Source organism: Pelodiscus sinensis, chromosome 5, assembly GCF_052426305.1.
Source record: "Pelodiscus sinensis isolate ZL-2025 chromosome 5, ASM5242630v1, whole genome shotgun sequence".
Lineage (NCBI taxonomy): Eukaryota > Metazoa > Chordata > Testudines > Trionychidae > Pelodiscus > Pelodiscus sinensis.
Genome location: NC_143056.1, coordinates 55137863 through 55155275, shown reverse-complemented (window position 1 = coordinate 55155275; position 17413 = coordinate 55137863).

The following is a 17413-nucleotide window of genomic DNA, read 5'->3' as shown; positions in this document are numbered from 1 at the left end:
TGGGGAACTTACCCGTACCCCGCTCTTGGGTGCAAACGTTGCTCTGTGCACCCTGGTTCCAACCCCAGACACTGAATCAGGGAAAATCCGCAGGAGCAGTGTGTCGCTTCACTGCAGTTCCTCTAGCTGGGATGCAGGAGGATCGGCAGTGCACAGAGTCACTTCCTCCTCCGCTTGCCAGGTCCATATGACAAATGTTCCCAAGTTAGGGAAAACCAGAGTACAGAGGTTCCCTTGTATTACCAGTCAAATCTCTTGTTATTTGATAGTAATGACTGATACAAAAAGTGACTGAAAACTTGTTTTGTTTCTTCCTGTTCTTTCTAGAGACAATAATCTGAGTCTTTTAAATGATACACAGCCAGTCAAATTGTATGGCAATGGTTGTGCCATGGCAAAATTAGTTGTATGATCCATAGAGCCTAAACAGAAGGAGAAACAGATATGAACCATTGTCAGGGACATTCTTGGCTCGCAGTCCTTTCACCTCAGAATGTATTTGTGGTCAAAAAGTGATTTTTTTTAACCACTGATTGATCAAAAGATCTATAGAATGGAGGAATACGTAAACCTATGTATTTGTTTCTATACAATACATGCTTCTGAGGTGGCTGTGAGGCATGACAACAGTGGTATAGTTTGTTCATTACAGAAGAGATTGTTTCTTTGGATAGCATTAGTCTTTAACGTTTAAGATACAATTACAAGCATTTTTAACTTGGGTTCTTATTCTTTTCAACAACAAAATTATCCATAAATGGTTTTCACTGTCACACTGAGGTACATAAGGAGCTGGACAAAATAAGACAGGATTAAAACATTTGATAATGTCGAGACAGTTGGTAAGCTGTCATTACACCCATAGTTGACTCAATGTTCCCTAGTACTCCCCCTCCTCTCTCATTTTATGGTTAGAGTGTAAGCTTTCTAGGAGGAGGAGGTATCTTCTTTGTTCCATATTTGCACAGTGCTGACCAAAGGGAGTAATACACATAATTAATTGCTAGAAGTCTGATGTTAGAATAGTAATCTTCAGAGTGATCCCATGATTCAAGAGTAGGCTAGTCACTGGATCTCTAAGTTTGAAAGGTAGGGCTACGTTGTTTTGAAAGGTAGGGCTACGTTCTACCACCTGAAAGCCCAACTCTTTTGGAAATGAAAGCTTAAATTCTGGAGAACAAGGTAGCAGTGTGATAGAAGTGCCAGGATGCTACACCCCTAAATACCTGACCAGTCCAAACCGTACAGTACAGTTGCGTTGCTACCAGATATTGCTAAGTTTTACAAGCTGGCATCAAAATCCAGGTACAGAAGAGGTAAAGATTCTTCTGACTTTAATTTGATAGCACACAAGCAGCCTGGCTTGGGTAACATTCTAATGCAAGAGCATGACTTCTTCTGTGGGTGATAGGAAAAATACTGATTTCTTGGCATGCCAGGGACATACAAGCACATTTTCATTATTGGTGATCTGTTAGTTATAGTTCTTACAGTGTAGTTTGATAGTTTAATGAACTGCTTCTGATGAGAGGTGTTTATTGAGCCACTACCTCCTTTTTCCAAGTAAACCCTTGTGAATAGTTCAAATCTACTCATTATTCTTCCTTGGCTCATACCCTGATAATCACTTTCAAAGCTATTAAAAGCCATTAACTGGTGCTCTACAATAAACAGTGTCCAAGACTTATGAAGGGCATTAAACTAAGGAAAGTTGGCCAAACTTTTCTTTGCAGCCAAAGGACCTGCCTTTTACACAAGGAATGGGCAAGGCGTGGGTAAGAGAGCACTGAGGTGCTGTTCCCAGGGGTATCTGGCAGGGGTCAGGGACTGGGTTAAAGAACTGTAGTGGTGCTGGCAGGTCCACTACATCACAGAGCCTCAGTTAACTGGTTGATAGGATAATGCCTTCTCCATGATTTTCGAGGTGACTTTTCCTCAGCAGATCTCCCAGCACCCCACCCAGATACTTAGAATAGATGTTGGGGATGGGATTTTTGCCTTAAAGTAAAACTGCACAAACTAAATAGCCACCTGATCTTACTGTCACAGTTCACATATACAAACTGTGTTGCTAATCATGCTCCATTAAAAGAACTGACATGCCAGAAAATGTATGCTGTACCACAATGAGACCAGAAATGTAACAGTTGGAAACAACCGGTGGAGTTGGTTAGCCACACTGGGATATGTGCTGAACCCTCTAGGGGTGTGTCTAGACTACATGCCTCCTTCGACAGAGGCATGTAGATTAGCCAGATCGGAAGAGGGAAATGAAGCCGCGATTAAAATAATCGCGGCTTCATTTAAATTTAAATGGCTGCCCCGATCTGCCGATCAGCTGTTTGTCGGCAGATCGGGGGAGTCTGGACGCGATGCCCCGACAAAGAAGCCTTTCTTCATCGACACAGGTAAGCCTCCAGGTTTACCTGTGTCGATGAAGAAAGGCTTCTTTGTCGGGGCATCGCGTCCAGACTCCCCCGATCTGCCGACAAACAGCTGATCGGCAGATCGGGGCAGCCATTTAAATTTAAATGAAGCCGCGATTATTTTAATCGCGGCTTCATTTCCCTCTTCCGATCTGGCTAATCTACATGCCTCCGTCGAAGGAGGCATGTAGTCTAGACACACCCTAAGTGGGCCTAGTAGGAGGCATTTCTTCCAATTTCCTCTGGGGTAGGCCAACTTTTTTTGACCTATGCCCCCACTAAGCTGTGGCAAAATGATAGTCAAAATGAATCAGCCAACCTGATCACTCAAAAATATTTCCAAATTGCTAACTGTGGGTGAAGAAGATTAATTGCTATTAATGAAATATGAAAAGCACTAAGTAAGAAAGGAGAGAGACTCTACAAAATACACTTTGGAAGTACCCATACAAATGAATGACATTGAGCGATATTGTCAGCATCAGTTCTCATATAACAAGCTAATAATCTGTACAACGACAAGGTCTCCTAGCAAAATGTATACTGAACAGTATGAGCAGCGCCCAAAAGTGACAACTCAGAGAACCAAGGTTTCAGTGGCCCAGATGCAAGTAACACTTTCCTTTCCTAACTAATTTTAGACCAAAACTATAAGGAGTCTGGTGGTACTTTAAAGACTAACCATTGCTTTAAGGTGCCACAGACTCCTCATTTTAGCTGAAACAGACTAACATGGCTACCACTGAAACCTGAGTTTGGACAGGCAGGGTTATCCCAAGGAAAAAATGTCTTTGGCAGTGCTGTAGGGGAAGTTTCAGTTGCTGGAGAATTCCATGAGGACTACATTGCGATCCTCTGTGTTTATGAGGGAAGTGTTAAGACCAACCAACATTTCCGCTGTTTCTGTGTGGATTAAAGATCAAAGCTGTGAGACTCCCATATAAAAACATCTTAAAGAACAATTCTGTTTTAAAATACACAAGCAGCAAGAGGTCACAGTGATGCTACGTCAACAGTTTTAGACAAAGTGTAAGAATCGTCTTGGGATTCCAATTCATTCAGGTCAACCTGGCTTCCTCATTCCCTTCCAGGGAATTCACATTGTCTCCACTCATGGAGTTCCAGCTACTCAAGTCTGGTCTATCCTAGATTGTTAGGTTGACATAAGGCAGGTTATGTCAGCCTATGTAAGCATCTATACTACAAAGTTCCTCCCACAGATGTAACTCATGTTATGCCAGCCTAATAACTCAATTTCCATGAGAGGTGTAAAGCTTAAGGTCAGTGCGATTAGGTTGATGCAGGGTCTATGTATACACTGCGTTGCTTAGCCTCTTGCTGCCTTTGATAGCTAGAGCCCTGCCCAGAGCTGACAACCAGAGCCTCTGGGAGTGTCCCACAAAAATTGGTGGAAGCGTTCCTGTTGAGGGCACGCACTACAGAAGGAGCATAATACAGACATCAAGAGCAGATTTAATTGCTGTAGTGGTTGTAGATCAACACAAAACAACTTAATTTTGTAGTGTAGAGCTGCCCTCTTCCTTTCCAAATCCTTTGTATTTTTTTAAAAATAAATACTTTATTGCAACCATTCCCAATTCCTTTCCAGCTCAGCTTTACTTAAGTTGTTTGAAACTATGTAGTTTGAGGAGGTTCCAAGATCCCCTGGCTTTCTGATTGTCATGGTTACAAAGTCACTTTTCTAGCTGTAGTCTTGGAGCCATAATATTCAACCTGACCTGCAGATAGGGAGAGATGTTTTAAGAAGAAAACAGTCAGCATTAGTCAACAGAATTTATTAAGCAGGGCAGGAAAACCTCAACAGAACAGGTAGTATTTCAAGGCTGCAACAGCATTTAACTACACAGGTCTTATGTAGGGAGCGTCCAGAAGCCATGCGTATTACACATTTTGGTGAAAGGCCAATACAGCTGGTCAATTTTCACCTGAAGAAGTGGGCTGTGCCTACAAAAGCTCATGATACCATCTACATGTTTTGTTAGTCTATAAAGTGCTACCAGACTATTTGTTATTTTTTAAGTTTATCTTTTCACACTGTTAGGAAAAGCATTTGCCACCCCAGGCCTCCTACCTAAAAATGAAAATGAAGGAATTCACTGATCCCCTCCCCCGTTACACACAAAAAAGTATTAATACAGCTCAGGATAAGAATTTAACTGTGCAATAGTCAGAAAGATGAAAATCACCTCTTCCATAGCATCAGTAAATCAGCAACACTGTATATAGGACTTAAACATTCAAACAGCACAGTGCGGTTGAGTTAAGTCTGATTGTGGAAAAAAACACCTGAAAATACATTTCTGTGCTATTCACTAGATCTGATTGATGTAATCAATGTCTCTTCCAGAGTTGCTCCTTTTTCACTTTGTAGATTCTCTGCATTATTGCGGGTGGTCTTATTCCAATGACTTATTTGCTGCAGAGCACCACCAAGAATTAGACTATTTTCACTTATCTGAGCTTCTTCCCTTAACTGCAGGATTCTCTTCCCTACAAGAGTCAGGCTGTGACAGAGCTCAAATTCTTTTTCAATTATTTTTTGCTGTTTTCCTGCCTTCTGTGTCCCTGGCTCTTACCCGTGAGTCATGCCAGTGCTGGGTCTAGCTCTTCACAGAACTTCTCTTCCCTGATTAGTATGATACTTTTTTTATCTCTAATGCCATCTCCCACCTCCCTGGCCTGACTGCCACCATCTTAAAGCAGAGGCCAGAGTGTCAATTTGAGCTCTTTTTGTCTCATTCGACTAAGATAAAACAGATCCCAAGCTATGGGAACTGAAATGCAGGTTACAGAGTGAATAACAAATATCCGGTGGTATTGCTCAATGTATATCCTTTTGAAGTCCCCCTCAGGAATTATGTCGCTTTGAATCACCTTATGTCCTCCCTGCTTTTGGGAGACTGTGGCTAAGAGGTTATGTTCACACTACACCTCACTTTTGGTGGCCATAGGGGCCTGTGTAGATACATGCCCACTTTTCACTGTGGATCCATCCACAATGTGGTGTGTGGCTACACGTGTCAGCCAAAGGCTCTAGTGGGGTGGGGAGGTTGCTAGGAAAAGCTGCTATTCCCTTCTGCCTCCCCATCTGCCAGAGTCCTTGCTGATGGCAAGGAAAGGCTCCCACAGCAGGAAACTGCATGCAGGAGCATCACAGGGGGCAGGGGAGATACCGAGGGACAAAGCCCCTGTCACCGGTTCCCGCTCAGGGGGCTGGCATCAGGCTCCCGGGGGCGGGGTTGTACCCCCCCTAGAAGTCCCTTCCTACCCCGAGTCCGAGCCCACCGGCTCTTGTCCTCCCGCGTGGTAAGTCCTCCAGGTGGCCGTGCCTTGCCTCTGGCTTGCTGTCCACCCCGATCTCGGCGGCTGCTGGCTCTGGCCTCCGTCCCGGCCACGGCTCGTCCATCCCTGTCGGCCTCTCACCCCGTTCTTGGCCTCCGGCCCCACTCGGATCCTCTTGTGGCCTCGGTGCCGCCAACTCCTGCAGGGGGAAGAGGAACTGCCCGCCGGCCGACCGCCCCGGCCCGTGCTTCCGGTCTCCTGCCCCCCTCGCCCCCCCCAGCCTCTGTAGGCCGCTTTTTAAACTCCCCGCCCAGCAGGGATTGCCGGCTTCCACCTGGCTGGCCTCACTGCCCTGGCTCTGGGGTTCTCCTGCCCACCGGGTTGCCTGCCGCCCTCTGCCACCTCTGCGCCGCAGCAGATGGCGTTTCCCAATCCCGGTCGCGGGAGGGGGTTTCCCGGCTCTTGTCCCCCCCTCCCGGGGGGCTGGCTGCCCTTCCCTGTGCCGGGGTCGAGTGCAGGGTCAGATTCCCTGTCACAGCCCCCCAAAACACAAGCTTTTTTTCCCCACTACTAGTGCTGCTGGTGTTACAGTACAGATGCAGCATGCTGCCAAGCCTACAGTTTTCCTCTCTCCCACCAAAGAGAATAGCACCTGTGGAGACTGCCACTACTGTGGGATGGGGGTAATGCTGCCTTTCCAGAGGTCCTTGCACACTGCTCTGGAGGAGGGGGATGCTGACTCAGAGCTGGCTCTAGGGGTGCTGGTTCCAGAGAGGGGCCAGTGGTGACCTGGGAAATGGTATTGCCACTGCCAGGCCTATGGTTTTATTTTTAATTCTGTGCAGCCTTTGTCTCAGCTGGGAGCCCAAACTCCACTGCTGACTTTTAATAATGCCCAAAGTGATGTGGGGCAGGGCAGGGCTGGCTCAATCCCAGGCATCTAGCTGGAGAGAAGAGCCCAGCCTGGCCACTGTGAAGGGGAGAGCAGAGTATCTCCTCCTCTCCCTGTCTGCAAGGGAAAGAAAAACACTCTCCTCGCCCTGCCAGAATCTCTTGTCCTCAACCCCACTCCCAGATTCCCAGTCCCTAGCTCCACCTCTTGCTTTCCCCATGGCCGCCACACCAGCTCCCCGCCCCCGAATCTAAACACTCTAGCTGTGCATGGATCAGAAGACCTCCCATCTCAACCCCTCTGGTCTCGTCACAGCCTCCTCCCCTTGCCCCATTACTCACCCCAGTCCCGTGTAAATATGGCTCATGGCTCCAATCCTGTAGGCAGCTCTAGTACCCATTCCTCTCCTCCTGCTACCTCAAAGACTTTCTGGCACTTGGCCCTTGCTTTCCTATGTTTGGTCCCAGCCCCCCATGCTAGTGCTTGTCCTTAGCCCACTGCTCATATCCATCAATTACTTGCTTTGTTTTCCTGTTTATTCATAGACTGCAGAATTGCTGTTTCAGCCTGCAAAGCTTACACTATTGAATACATTTAGTAAACATTTTAGAACATGTCCCTTTCTACTCCCAGCTTGAAAACCCAAGTGGCACCCCTGACTGCTGCAGACTTTACTCATAGTAGAGAAGGGCTCTCCAGAAGCAGAGAGCTGGCAGTCTTTCCCTCCAACCTCCTGCCTCCTGCCAAAGTCTTTCACTATTGTAGGGAAAAGCTCCAGGAACAGAGCAACAGTGGAACACTAGACTGCTAAAAGTAGCAATGTATTCAAAGACATGCCGTTTGGGTGAGCAGCGAGCTGTGTAGGGTAGGTATAAAGGATAGAAACCATGATAAACATAAGGATTTTTTATTATTAATATGATGGGCCTCTGCTGATGCATTAGGAAAAATATCAGTAACATGTTTATTGGGGAGATTTCTCCAAGCCCCTAAAGGGGCTTGGGAACATTAATTCCACTCTCTTTCATCTAGTCTTATGCTCCTGACTCCACTGGGTGCTTCTGAAAACCTCCCATTATACTTTGCCTTACCACAGTGCACTCATTTCATACAGTGTGTAACAGCAGATCTCCATTTCTAGGGTATAGATAGCAGGGACAAACTGTCGTCATTAAATACAATGTGAATTGCTGAGACACTGAGTTGCCTAAAGGCCATACCACAGTGCACTCTTCAAGAATGACAGTTTGGTCCTAATGCCATCATATAGGATGTGAACCTTGGATGCTTAGTAACTGGGAACATCTCCAAATAGTGAAATAAGAAAACTGTGCAGGGTGGGTACCAGGAGAGAAGAAAACAGCGGTGTCAGAAAAAGCCATAAGCAACCTTAGCTATTACTGTGCCACCTGAAAATGGAATGAACTGGCACTGAACAATAACACACACATTCTCCACTTTCTCTCTCTTTCGCTCTGTGCTAATAAAAAGTTTGCTTTATAGGAGGGGGAATTAGGAAGAGGGGAGGTTTTTCATTTAATATTTACCTAACGAGTTATGATAATTAGTGATGCCTAATACGTCTGCGAGGCTGTCCTCATGAAAGGATGCTAGGAGTTATGAAACTGCTGCTGGCAGATAAATGGTACCTGCCTCAGCCATCTGTCTTACAAATGGTCCTGTATGTACAGCTATTATTTCCAGACAGATGCTGGCAGCTCTACAATTGTTCACGGTCTCGGTGAAGAATGGTAGCTGTCAAGAGGTTTGAGAGCGTTATGGCTTTTAACAGACCTGTTTTCGGCTTGTCTGAAATACTGAAGAACAGCACGTGGAAACAATAGAAATGGATGTAAGGCTTATTACTGAACAGAGATGGCATATTTATTATTCTTTGCTTCGCTAAGCAGAAGTATTGCAACAAAGGTTTGTGTGTCCTTTTGACTGAAAGCAGTATGGAAAATCAGGAAAACAATAGGGGACATAGGTGAAAAGAATTGACATGGACACACATCTCCATGGACTAATATGTAGAGCACTACATCTTTCCATGTCCTAATCTGCAGCGAAGAGAGATAGAATGCCTTCTGATAGCACTCACAAGGAATGAATGGAACTTAACTTTGAGAGAGAAAGAGAGAGCAAGAGGCTACGTCTACACAGCTTCCCTCTTCTGCAAAAGCCTATGCAAATGAAACGTGGCTTAGCATATTGTGCTTCATTTGCATAATTATTTAGGACTGATTTTGTTCCAAAAGGCACCGTCTACACAGTGCCTTCTTGTGCAAAAACCTCCTCTTGCGCAAGAGCGGTTCTTCCTCATTTCTTCAGGAAGAATGGCTCTTGCGCAAGAGGAGAATTTTTCACAACAAGGCGCTGTGTAGACGGCACTTTTTGGCACAAAAATGGCTCCTAATTAATTATGCAAATGAAGCACAGCAATATGATAATCCATGCTTCATTTGCACAGGCTTTTGCGGAAGAGGGAAGCTGTGTAGGAGTAGACAGAGAGAGGAAAGATAGTGTGTGTGTATTGAGTGAAAAACAGGCCACTAACACAATAGTCACATTTTACAAATGACCCCATATTTTGGGTATGTCTACCTTCAAACTTACCGAAGATTTGTTATATTTAATAAAGGGGGTCAAAGTTTTCTGAATAAAAAATAAGTCAAAATTTTAATTTTCCATGGAAAAGGATCAATTTCATTTTTACAATTTTTTTCTCATGTAAAGAATTAAAATTAAAAAATTGAAAGATATTTAAAATTAAAAAAATTGCTGTGAAGTATCAATTTAAATAGAAAATTTGATTTTTGATATGCTGAAGCATTTGTTCAAATAGATGTACATCTTTTGAGATTTCTGATTTGAAACATCCCAGAATTTTCTGTTTGGTAAACGTTTTTGACATTTTGTTCAAATTTGGAATGGAAAATAATTTTAATTTTAACTCTTTTCCTTGAAAGAAAAATCCCCCTTTCCAGCTGCTCTAATGTTGAATAGTGCTAATATAACTATTGAGTGGAGCAGCTACTTTATATTTTTGTTGTTCCTCTGTAAAGCAGGATAGTGAACGTTAGGGCTACGTCTAGACTGGCATGATTTTCCACACATGCTTTTAACGGAAAAGTTTTTCCGTTAAAAACATTTGTGGAAAAGAGCGTCTAGATTGGCACGCACACTTTTGCGCAAAAGCACTTTTTGCAGAAAAGTATCTGTGACAATCTAAACGCGGTTTTGTACAAGAAAGCCCCGATCGCCATTTTCACCATTGGGGCTTTTTTGCACAAAACGGTTCTCAGCTGTCTACACTGGCCCTCTTGCGCAAAAGCATTTGCGCAAGAGGGTTTTTTCCCCAAATGGGAGAGTCATTGTATTTGCGGAAGAATACTGACAATCTTACATTAGATCGTCAGTGTTCTTGCGCAAATTCAAAGCGGCCAGTGTGGACAGCTGGCAAGTTTTTCCGCAAAAGCAATTGCTTTTGCGGAAAAACTTACCAGTCTAGACACAGCCTAGCTGTCTATACATCTGCAGTTTCATTTTCCACTTAAAAGCCTTCTGTCTGCGTCTCTGTATCCTCCTAAGTTCCCATGCTGAAAGTCTCACCTTCATGCCTTCTCCACCAATATTACAAAATTCTTGCCCTTTCCTTGTTTTAATTCAGAAGACAACCATGTTCCAGTATGTCTGTGAACCTATTTAACTCAGAGTCTTACTAGTCTAGTTACTGTGCAAATATACACTAAATGACAATCTCTGCACTAAAGAACTTACGGTCAAACAGAGAAGACAATAGATGGATGAAACACACAGGAGGGTAGGAGATGAGTAACTGAAATAATAGAATGTTACAAGCTGCGTGTATGCAATTTCTAGCCAGTCAATAGCAGGAGAGACTGGCTTTATCATGCACCATTCAGTTAATGTCTTTGGTCAATGCAACTGGATGTTGCATGATAAAGCTAGTCTCTCGTGTCTTTAACTCTGCATTTTTACAGAGCCAATTTTGCTTCATTAGTACTGGTCCTACAATTGACAGGTACTTTTTCCCCATTACAAATAACTTGGTTTGTTATTTCTACTCCAACTCACAAAAGCCCATGAATACTATATATATTTTGTTAGTCTCTAAGCTGCCACAGGACTACTCATTGTTTTCAATATTTTCAGAAATCAATTGGCTTCTAGTGGCCAGTAGCTAAAGGGAGAGGCAGCAGGAGGAAGAAAAAAAAAAACAGGGAAGGGGCTACTCCAGAACCAAATAAAAAAGCTGATGGGAGTGATCACAGGAGGGAAGCTCAGAAAAGAAGAGAAAAGCAGAACAAGAGATATGGACACATGATTTAGAATAAATAAATTTGTGAGGGAGGATAGATATTTTGAGAAAAAACAAACAACAACAACAACAGAGCAATGAAAAAGAAAACAGGACAGAAAGGAATTGGAAAACACAAAGGGAAAACAAAGTAACCCTTTCAAGGAGAGCTTGAAATATAATAAAATAGTGTTATAACTTTTAAGATATTGCCTTGAAGGTTTAATCATTTCATATGATATTTTTGGTGTACAGTGAAAAAAGCTGCAAGTATGAGGACAGGCAGTGGTCATTCACTCATTCCCTCTGCAGGATGAATATGGACACTAGCCCTGTCACAGTGTCAGCCGACAGTCAGGGCAGTGAGTCCCTTATGACCGGCTGAAGTTCTTTTAAAATGTGCTTGGTTCTTTACAGCAACTGAAGGAGTCAGGTTAAAGCTTAAACAGTTACTATTTTATTGTTACAGGGTAAACTTAGTTGTTAAATGCTACTGCTGTGTTACAGATAACACAGCCACTACAAAGGACAGGACAGAAATTACACTAATAAGTCACTTACAGGTACCATGAAACCCTTTTGGTTCTCTGAGCTCTTATTAAATGTATGCAAATAGACACATAACAGGTATATATTCTCACCCCTGCATTTCAGACTTGGCGTGGCCAGCGTCTTTCTCTCAATCCCTCGGGAAGAAGTAGGGTGAGGTTGGGCGTCCCACAGACCTCGGGAGACAATCAATACCTGCCAGCAGGTATAGATGATTGGAGCTCAAATGGGGTGGGCTACTGAACCCCTCTTTATACCCCTTGGGTCATGTAGGCTTCTTCCTGGGCTCAAGTGGCCAATTAGGAAAAATGGCTTTGAATGCCAAGTTTCCCACGAAGGGTGCAAAGCATAATTCACACCTGGGAAAATGCAGACAATGGGCACCTCTGGTATGTGATGGGCGAAGATTCCTCTCCTGGGACAGTGCAGGCATGTCAAATACTGGTACTAGCCATCAGGGCGACGGGAGGCCCTGGGTCATCAGCTAGCCCATTTACTGTCTGGTTTCTGTTTATGGTAGAGTCAGGGACAGGCAGCACACCTATGTTCCCATGGCATCAAAGGCTGACTGCCTTTCTCTTGCTCTCTGGGGGGGGAGGGGCGGAAACCAAGATGGGGTTCGTGTCTGGCTACACACAGCTACGTGGCTCTTCTATTTTTCCTCTATTACTGCACTGACACTTCTTTGTATTTCACTACCCCATTGCTGGTTTATTTGTTCACATCACAGAAAATACTGCCCATATTCCTTAAAACTGTCAACTCCGACTTTTCCACAAATGGTTCTCTTTGGGCATTCCCATCAACCTTTCTTGGGTGCCTCAGTTTCCCCCCGTCAACTGGTAATATCCATCTGTCACAGGATCAGAATAGTCTGGGCTTATCCTCTTCTTTAAGGGGTTTTCAAGCAGCTTCCTGCTGTTTTCTTTCTGGCCCTGTCTCTGGATTCAGCCTTCCATATTTCCTGTCCCCAAGTTCTTCCCTTGGTTGTTTGGCCCATTTGCAGCTTCCCCTTCTTCAGTTAACACCTCCCCACTAATCCTCTGAGGCTGCATCTTGACTACCACTTTTTTGAGAAAAAGGGTACACAAAATGCAATCTGCAATTTGCATACCTTTTTCCAATTGTTTTTTCGGAAGAGGCTTTTCTGAATTTGACCTGTCTACACTGGGCCAAATTTTAGAAAAGTCTCCTCTTTCAGAAGAACCTTTCTTCCTCGTGAAACAAGGAAGACAGGGCTTCCGAAAGAGCACATCTGTTCTTCTGCAAAAAACGTTGGAAGAGCAGACATTTCCTGGACACGGCAGAGTTTTTTCCAGGATACCGGAGGCATCCTGGAAAAACTCTGTAGTTTAGACATAGCCTGAGTGAGGTGTCTCCCTGCCCCTCATTAAGGCCAACCTGACTGAAACCAGCTGCCTCAAGGATGACTTCCTTTGAAGCCATCCTGAGACAGGTATCAAGGAGAAAAATACAAAAACTTGCTCACATGGCTGTGGGTATAGTGGTTTCATTGACACCACACAATTTTGTTTAGGCCAGCGATTTTTAAATTTGCCCCTTCTCAAACCTGCTTTCTGTATCTATCTCATTTGGTAGCAAGGCATTATCTTGTACACCAGCTCCCTCAAATTCTCTCTGTAATTTTGGAGCGATATGGGGACATTATATTCAGAGAGATTACTCTGCAAATAGGGGCTCAGATTCTCCAGACCAGCAGAGCTGTGCTTAGCACCTGTCCAGCAGAAGGAAAATTTGACTTTTATCCACCTTTGTGGCTCCTTGCTTCTGTTACCAACCTCATCTGCCCAGAGTGCCACAGGGCTGATTGCACATTTGGAACCTGGCCCCATCCCTCTTTCTTTGGCTGTGTTTCCTTGTCCAGTAGCCTGGAAGCAAACAGCGTAAGAGCCACTGTTCTGACCCTGGGAGAATGCTCTAGCAGGGAATTAACGTTTAAGGATTTGGGTAGCAGACTAAATGTAAAAGGCTGCAGCAGTGCCAGATTTTGGCCCATTGTATTTCAAATATTTACTGAATCCAAGAAAGAGACAATATTGCTCAGTAAGTTATTTTAAAAGGGGTGAGTAAATGCCCGAACCAGCGAGAGGTTTCAATGGTAACAATATAATTACAATAGTAATTGTAGAAATCCAGAGATTCTGTTCTCACACTTATGCAAATTCAGAGTATGTATAATCATGTAAGACATCAGTGAGAGATCTGAAACAGACTCAAAGTCTTTATATTCCATGATAATTTTGACTGCACAAATCCAAATGTACAAATAGTTACACGTAAGGTCCAGTTGCATTGCCTCCACACCTAAAATTGCATGAGCCATGTCAATCTTGCAGAACAGCCAGAAATCAGGATGCCTCTAAATTCATAATCACAAAGTAGCCAGTAGCAACTGACCTCAGGCAGACATACAGCCAGTATATACATTTAATGGCCACAAAAATGCACACAAACTGGATTAGATGCCCTACATTGAGTGTTAAGGTTAAATATATTAAGGTTGATTTTTTAGCACTCAATTTTGTACGTGGAAGGTGGAAGACCTTTGTGTGCAAGAATTAGACTTAGTTCAAAGCAGTGCACCCCCAGTAGGGTGGCTACTATCCACTTTAGAGTGATGAACTGTGCCACAGGCTATCCCACAGTGCCTGTACACCTTTGCATTCTGGATTATGCTCCCAGTGCATGTTGGGACCACAACTGTGGCCCTGGGTACTTGTCATCAGTGTCCCTTAATACACTTGATTCCTCTCTTCTCCTCCACTGAAGAGCAACATTAAGCATCTTTTCATGCCTTTCCCCTCCCCCCGGGTTAGCTGTGCAGATGTCATAGAAGTGTAAGCATGGAACTCATTGTAGATCCCATTGAGCATCAAAACATCATGATATTAACCATGGTGCTTCTGGAGTATATCCAGAGCATATCCAGGATCTGCTGGAACAAGGACGACTTTCAGGGGGGCATGATCATACTCTTCTGTGAAACACTTGACTTGAGCAACTAGCATATGCTACCGGCATTCAAGCCTCTGGATACAGTTGGTTCCGCTGCTGTCGACACACACAGAGTAGTGGGACCACATTCTGATGCAGTTATGGGGTGATTGGCCATGGAAGCAAAACTTCCATATGCATAAGGACACTTCCATGGAAATTTGTGAATTCCTTTCCCCACCCTGAAGTGAGAGAATACGAGAAGGAGACCAGTGCTGACAGTGGAGAAGCACGTGGCAATTGCCCTGTGGAAGCCCGTTGGATACCTGTCAGTTTGGAATCAATTCAGACTGGGGAAATCTACATGGGGAGCTGTTGAGGTGTAAGGAGCCAAGGCAATCAATATCCTTCTGCAATGGAAGGTAGTGACTCTGGAAAACGTGGACGACAGTGGAGAGCTTTGCCATGATGGGGTTGTCCAATTGTGATGGGGCAATAGATGGAACACACATCCCCATCATGGTACCCAATCACCTTGCCAAAGAGTACATAAACTGCAAGAGGTACTCCTCAATGGTGCTGCAGGGGCTGGTGGATTGCAATGGCTGTTTTACTGACATCAATCTGAGATGGTGCATGCCTCTTTAGGAAGTCCTGCCTCTGCAAAAAGGCATTAAAATGCCCATAGTGATGCTTGGAGATCCAGCCTAGCCTTTGCTCCCATGGCTCATGAAACTGTACACAGGCAGCTTGGACCATAGTAAGAAGCAGCTCAACTACAGGCTGAGCAAGTGCCAAATGGTGATAGAATGTGCTTTTGGGCATTTAAAGGGAAGGTTTTGGAGTCTACTGACTAGGTTAGACCTCAGGGAAAGCAACAGTGTTAATTGCCTGCTGTGTGCTCTGTAATATTTGTGAAAGAGGAACAGTAATATGGCAGTAATTTGAGGAGCTCTCTCACTACTGTTCCTGCTGTAACGAAAAGTGAAGGGCAGACTTCAGGAGATACATTGTGGAGTGTAAAACCTAATCTGTTAGAATAAGAGAAAGATCTATCTGTCTAAAGACAATACAAATGTGTTATGTATAAGGCCACAGTTATACTTTTATGTGGCCACTATGCTGCAGGTACACCACAAAATTCTTAGGGAAGCAGGCATGAACCTGCAGGAGGAAGGGATGTCGGTGTAGCAGAAGGGCCAGGCAGGGGCTCACACAGTGCCTGTTTGTTCAGCACCCCACATTTACTGGGAGAGTGCAACTTTTCCTTCCTGTAGGAGTGGATGAGAGGGAGGGGGTCCGGGTGTGGCACTACCATAAAGTTGACTGTGCAAGGTCTAATTTAGCATTACTCCATGTGAAAGCAGGAGTAATAGACTGACTTTGACAACCCTTAAAGTCGATGAAATAGGCTTGATGGACTCATTGTTTAGAAAATTGACCTAATGCAGCTAATTTCGACCTAAAAACTCCAGTGTAGACCAGGCTTTAGATACATTAGACTTTCACACAGATGAAACATTAAAGCAAACAAAATGTCATTTTTGTGAACCTGCTCCATGAGATATATATTTCCATTTACAAATGAACATGGGCTCATTGTTTAATGTTTTAAGAGGATGAGAACAATAACAGTCATTAAAACCATTAATTTTTTTCTCTACATGCAGACCCCAGTCTGGCCAGCTGTCAGAGCTGCCCTGAGCAGTGAATAGTGTATGATAATGTCTTACAGCAGGCAGCTAAGAAATGTAAAGAGAGATTAGAAATGCATTGCATTAAATGTGTTCTCATAATAAAATGCAAACATGAAGAAAATTACTTCAGACTTCCATGCTGAGAGTTGTGCCTCATTCAGCACTTTTTTGAAAATGAGTTCAATTGTTTGTACATTTGCATGATCAATAACAGCAAGAACCACTGTTTTATTCCATAGACAATTAAATCTTTACTGTGGAAACAAAGAAAACTTGTCCTTATTCATACATGAGCCTTATAGACATCATATTCAGTGTAACAGATGACAGGAGACACTCTTCTCAATTATACATTATAGCAGGGGTGTCCAAACTTTGTTCAAAGAGGGCCAGATTTGATGAAGTGAACATGCATGAGGGCCGACCATTTTGCCTGACATTCTTTGAACCATTAAAATTAAATGCAAATTAACTATTTTATGCAAAGTTTATTGCAAATGGCATACTTTTCATTTCATCACATGGATGACAAATCTAAACAGGTGTTAAACCACTCTGCCTTTCATATCTGAAGGCCAGATGAAAAAAAAAATCCAGGAAGCTGAAATGTATGTCAGGAACATTGTAAAGTACATTACATATTATTGGTAATAAAGGTTGTCTGTCAACTTTTAAGTTCAAAAAATATGAACAAGAACATAACACCAAGTATACATGTTGTGTCCAAATATATTTATAACTGATTTAGACCAACTGACATTAACTGAGATTTTACAATGTATTCATCTCAATACATATGGATTCGTTGGGGGCCATAAAAGATAGATATTGCCAAATTACCTGGGGAGCCGTATTAAACCGGAACACGGGCCGCAATTGGCCCCCGGGCCGGACTTTGGACATGCCTGCATTATAGCCACTGATCACAAAAGGTTCACAATATACTCTTTTCTGACGATCATAAAACATTTCACACGATCCATCAATATGATGGATTTCATTTAAAAATGCTTCGCAATATGCATGGGGTGAATTGCAGAATCCTAATAGTCTACATTTCACTGCATAAATACGTGCTAAAGACAGTAAAAAGGTAATTACATTATTAGCCAAATTAATGTAGCATAGTTCAGAATGATGCCAACAACAAAAATGCTTTCACCATCAAAAGTTTCATATCAATCTGGTGCTTCTGGTAGAAGAGAGGGTTACTTACCTATATCTGGAGATGCATCTAGTTGTATGGCCCCTTTATGTAGTCCAATCGTAG